Below are 6,000 nucleotides of genomic sequence, written 5' to 3'. Positions count from 1 at the left end.
ACCTCCAGGATGCCGCCAGATCCGCCACCAGCCAAGCGCCCAGCCCAGCCAAAAGCCGCCAGGCCAGCCAGGGCCCCATAACCGCCAGCAGCAAGAGCCGCCAGAGCCGCCAGCCACCAGGAGCCGCCACAGCCAGGACCGCCAGACCGCCAGCCACCAGGAACCCCAGCACCAGAGCCGCCAGAACCGCCAGCCAGTCCGACTCTCCCTCAGTTCCGGAGCTCCCCCTCAGTTCCGAGCTGCCCCTCAGTCCGGACTGCCCCTCAGTCCGGACTGGCCCCTCGTCCAGACCCCATCAGTACAGTGGTATTTTGGGCTCTCAATAGAGAGACCACGGAAGCGGGAAATTAACTATGGTGCGTGGGGCCGTCCCAGCCCCAGAGCCCCACCAGTGTACAGATGAACCACCCAGACCCTCCCCTATAGGTTCCAGGTTGCGGCCGATCCGCACCTGGGGATACGTCAACGTTCCTGACCATCCTATTTCCTGTGTTTTTGTCAGGACGTGAGCTGGTAGGCGTGATAATTCTATGTTTTGTGTCTCATGGTTTAGGTGTGCTGATGGGCCTGTATGTCTCAATCAGAACGGAGGTGTTTTACGTTGTCTCTGATTGGGACCCATTATAGGGTAGCTGTTCACTGTTTGTTTGTGGTTGTTCCTGTTCATTGCAGTTCTTTGTTTCACAGTCACATGTTCAGCTTTAGCGTCGTTGTTTCATTCTGGTTTATTGTTTTGTTCGTGTTTATGAAGTGTTCCAATAAATATGGAAACGTACCACGCTGCGATTTGGTCCTCCTCTCTTCCACCTAACGACGGGTGTTACAATTAGGCTGCATCCTGCCTCCTGTTTTGGTCTGGCTACAACACCTCATCTACATCACAAGCAATGTTCTCCCTGGCTAAACAGCGGGGAAAGAATCTTCTGGAGTGACGGATCCAGCCGCCCAAAGCCCCCACATCAACTTCACCACATGCATCCTCCATTGACTGGAGAAGAGGCATGTGTGTGAGGTTATGGCGTTCATACACCTTCCATCGCCATGCCAGAAAAAACTATTCAATTGGGTTTAGGAATGGGGAATATGGTGGGAAGTATAGAACAATAAATTGTGGGTGGTCGATGAACCAGTTGCGGGCCAGTGCAGCCAAGTGGGGACTCACGTTGTCCCAGATGACAACATACCTGGGCTGCTCTGGTCCACCCCTCTGCTTGGCTGGAATGAGGATGCCATGTAGTGTGTCCAGGAATGTGATGAGAAGGGCGGTGTTGTAGGGACCAAGGTTGGCATGGGGATGGAGGACACCTTGCTGGCTTACGGCTGCACACATGGTGATATTCCCTCCACGCTGTCCAGGGACATTCACAATGAGACAGTGGCCAATAATGTTCAGTCCCTGTCCTCTTCTTTTGGCTAGGTTGAAGCCAGCCTCAATGTAAATATAAATGTGCTGAATTGCAGCGGCATCCAGCTCCAAGACTCTCTGAAACAGACAAGACAATATGTGAGATAGACCCAGAGCCATATGGTGAGGCACAAAACACTGGATTACAGTACTGTAATGTGTCTATACAGTGCTGATATGATAGTAAATTCACAGTATAGTATTTACTTGCACATCTTCATAGCGATGTTCTTTAACCCTCCCTGACCTCAAATGGCACCCTGTACACCTGTTTCATCCGGCTTCGGTCGCGCTGTAATACACGGTCCAATGTAGACAAGCCCACCTGGTGAATGTTATTGAATATTATGTTGTCTGCAATTATGTGGTTCTGGATTTCTCATTGTCTAATGGTATTGTTTGCCACCACCATGTTCACAATAGCGGTCTCCTGTTCTGGTGTGAACAGACAGTTTCTTCCACCATGGCCTGGTCATCTCTCAGTTCTGAACAAGATCCACAAATATGATATGATGGTTACAGTCGTAAAATAATCTATTTTCTTTCAATATGAAATGACATTACTGTAACATTGGCCAACAATCACTGAGTATCATAGACCTAGTGATATGTCGGACTGCAGTATACATACATAAAAAGCATAATGTAGATGGTAGGTAACTTTCCGGTTCTCACTTCTGAATGTACGGATGATAGATGCAACTGTGTAGCGGCTCAGGTTGGGCTGAACTCTCTGCCCAGCCTCCCTCATACTCAATCCATGGTTGAGCACATGGTCAACCAATGTGGCCCTGATCTCATCTGAGACAACTGTCCTTCCTCGTCCTCTTCCTCCTCTTACTCTCACTCCTTCACTTCTGGCTCTTGCTTCACCATTGACTTCCATTTTCCTCCAAGACAGGAGGGCTCATCTCTGGTCTTTTATAGTGCTAAAGCTCTGATTTCTAAGTGAACAATTCAGCAACTAGTGTTTACACCTGTGAGGAGAGGGTGTTGCCAATTGGTGTATAGCGCTTGGCATTGTGATTGGCGTTGCTTTCCAAAGGGACTAAAGAGATTTTAAATTTGAATGTTGTGCCTAATGTAGAGAACGGTTTGTAGTGTTTTGCAAAAAGTGTGATATAGAATTGAAAACTGAGTGTAAAGCAGGAATTGTGCTTGCAATTTTGCAGACTTTGGATTAGGGATTTGGTTTCAGGTTTCGGTGATTGCGTTTCAACTTCCAATTTTAGTGTGTAAACAAATTTGGGGAAAAACTGTAAATCCACCATGTTTATTTCCCTGTTGTAGATTGTGCATAGATATAGAGTCTAGGTTGAATGCTGTTAACCCTTCCAATACATACACACTCTCAGTGAACCCACAGTGTGTTTTTAGATGCATCTGCAATTGATTGAATTTGGGCCTTAAGGCCATATACAGATTGTATGTGGTTATATCAAACAATGCATGKGTTATGCCCAACATATACACTTTTAGACTAAGTGACTTACAGGTGGTGCATTCAACTTAAATATAACAACCACAAATTATGATCATTGCAAGTAAAAAATATTTTATTGTATTTTTTTTAAATACAACCGTTTTTTTTAAATTGTCAGTATACAGCTTGAATGGCTATTGTTACGGACACAATTAGACAGACCTACTGTTACACTGTACTCGCTGGGTTTAGGGGTAATATGCTTGCCTAATTGTTGCGTAACCTGGTGTGTGTTTTAACGTGAAAGTATATGTGTGTGGACTGTGTTGTATGCACATTGCCTTCAGAATGTATTCACACCCCTTGGCTTTTCCCACATTTTGTTGTGTTAGAGCCTGAACCTAAAATGGATTAAATTGAGATGTTGTGTCACTGAACTACACATAWCACCCCATAATATCAAAGCGGAATTATGTTTTAAAACATTTTTACAAATTAATAAAACATTTACATCTGAAATGTCTTGAGTCAATAACCCTTTTGTTAGGGAAAAGTCACATAATAAGTTGCATGGATTTTTTATAATAAATTGCATGGATTTTTGAACGACTACCTCATCTCTGCACACATACAATTATCTGTAATGTCCCTCAGTGGAGCAGTGACACCAGCCTTCGCTTTGGCTCCCTCCTGTCCAGCTCAGGCGTTCGGCGTCGCCGGCCTTCTAGCTGCTGCCGACCCTACTGCTGGCAAACGCCCTTCACTCCTCAACCCCAGGACTTGTCTCGTCATCATTACACACACCTGGTTCCAATCCCCACTCTATCACTGTGTATATATACTCCCGCTGTCATTTGTCTTCGTCAGTCATTATAAATGTTGCTTGTTTTCCTGAGAGGAATCTCTCCTCCTATTTCCATAGTACTTTATATTTTGCACTTTGGGTTCACCCTSTGCRTTTTTGTTTATGAAGATATATTTTGAGCACAACAGCGGTTGGGTTTCGTCCCGCTTTGTTCTATGGTGCTTAAATAAATTCAGTAGTTCTAAACCTGCGACTGCCTCCTGCCTACTCCTCTCTACACCAGTGACAGGTCCCTCAGCCGAGCAGTGAATTTCAAACACAGATTTAACCACAAGGACCAGGGAGGGTTTCCAATGTCTCACAACCTATTGGTTGATGGGTAAATAAAAAAGCAGACAGTGAATATCCCTCTGAGCATGGTGAAGTTATAAATGACACTTTGGATGGTGTATCAATACACCCAGTCACCACAAAGATACAGGCATCCTTCCTAACTTAGTTTCCGGAGAGGAAGTAAACCACTCAAGGATTTACTCATGAGGCCAATGTGGACTTCAAAACAGTTKGAGTTTAATGGGTGTGATAGGACAAAACTGAGGATGGCTCAACAACATTGTAGTTACTCTACAATACTAACCTAATTGACAGAGTGAAAAGAAGGAAAAGTGTAAAGAATACAATTATTCCAAATACTGTTTGCAATAAGGCACTAAAGTAATACTGCATAACTTTTTTTCCTGAATACAAAGTGTTATGTTTGGGGCAAATTCAATACAACACATTACTGAGTACCACTCTCCATATTTTCAAGCATAGAAAGAGCTGCATCATGTTATGAGTATGCTTGTATTCATTAAGGACTGGGGAGTTTTTCAGGACAAAAAAAGAAAGGGAATGGAGCTAAGCACAGGCAAAATCGTAGAGCAAATCCTGATACAGTCTGCTTTCCACCAGACACTGGGAGATGAATTCACCTTTCAGCAGGGCAATAACATAAAACCCAAATCTACACTGGAGTTGCTTACCAAGAAGACAGTGAATGTTCCTGAGTTACAGTTGACTTAAATATGCATGAAAATCTATGGCAAGACCTGAAAATGGCTGTAATCAACAACCAATAAGCAATAATCAACAACATAGTTGACAGAGGTTGAAGAATTTTGAAAAGAATAAATGGGCAAATGTTGCACAATCCAAGTGTGGAAAGCTCTTAGAGACTCACCCAGAAAGACTCACAGCTTTAATCGCTGCCAAAGGCAATTCTAACAMGTATTGAATCAGGAGGTTGAATATTTATCTAATCCATGGCCATGTTAGCGGGGTCAGTTTTAAGAGTTAAGACCAACGAAGCAGCAAACCATCCAGCCGTAATGCACAGTGCCCATATGCTCATGGAACAAGAGAGGAAATATGCTTTATGTGCAAGTAACCCTTGTATTTAAAAAAACAAATCAAGCATAGCCTCCCCTCCCCTCAATGTAGGTTGTTTATGTTTTGCATTTCTGAAGTGATAGTAATTTTTGAAGTAATAGTAGCCAAGCCTATCAATAAAGGCTTTGGCTCATGAGACTACTCTGAAATTAATCTTAAAATCACCAAAGCTCCAAAGCGCTATTAAAAAGATAAAGTTTGTGAGCAGCAAAAGAGTGAACGGACATCTCTTTTTTTCTATGTAGGCTATTGTACATTATTTTAGCCAGCTCCTGTTATTACCCCCTTCACATGCGTCCACCCAGCTAGCACATAACGTTCTGAGAACCGTTTGTTTCTTAGAGCTTGGTGAGAGCGTGGTTGTCCCTTGGTTATTTTGCATACAACCTTCCCACAACTTTCTAGGCATGGTGCAGGATAGTTGCTTGGCTTTGGAACATTCAGCATGAGAATGTTTTTGTTTTTGTATTTCATTACTTTAACTGAACATTTCAGAAAAGTTCAAAGATGGTTATATTCCATTTCCATTTTGGTAATGTTCTAGGAACGTAATCTAACTGGTTTGACTTTGGGAATGCTTTCAAATAGTTCCAAGAACGTTAACTTCTCTAGGGTATGTGGGATGGTAGCGTCCCACCTCGTCAACAGCCAGTGAAACTGCAGGGCGCCAAATTCAAAACAACAGAAATCCCATAATTTAAATTCCTCAAACATACAAGTTTTTTACACCATTTTAAAGCTACACTTGTTGTAAATCCAGCCAAAGTGTCCGATTTCAAAAAGGTTTTACGACGAAAGCACACCAAACGATTATGTTAGGTATGAGTCAAGTCACAGAAAAAGACAGACATTTTTCCAGCCAAAGAGAGCAGTAACAAAAAGCAGAAATAGAGATAAAATGTATCACTAACCTTTGATGATCTTCATCAGATGACA

Source organism: Salvelinus sp. IW2-2015, unplaced genomic scaffold (genome assembly GCF_002910315.2).
Source record: "Salvelinus sp. IW2-2015 unplaced genomic scaffold, ASM291031v2 Un_scaffold3664, whole genome shotgun sequence".
NCBI lineage: Eukaryota > Metazoa > Chordata > Actinopteri > Salmoniformes > Salmonidae > Salvelinus > Salvelinus sp. IW2-2015.
The sequence above is the reverse complement of the archived record's forward strand: the minus strand, read 5'-3'. Positions refer to the sequence as shown.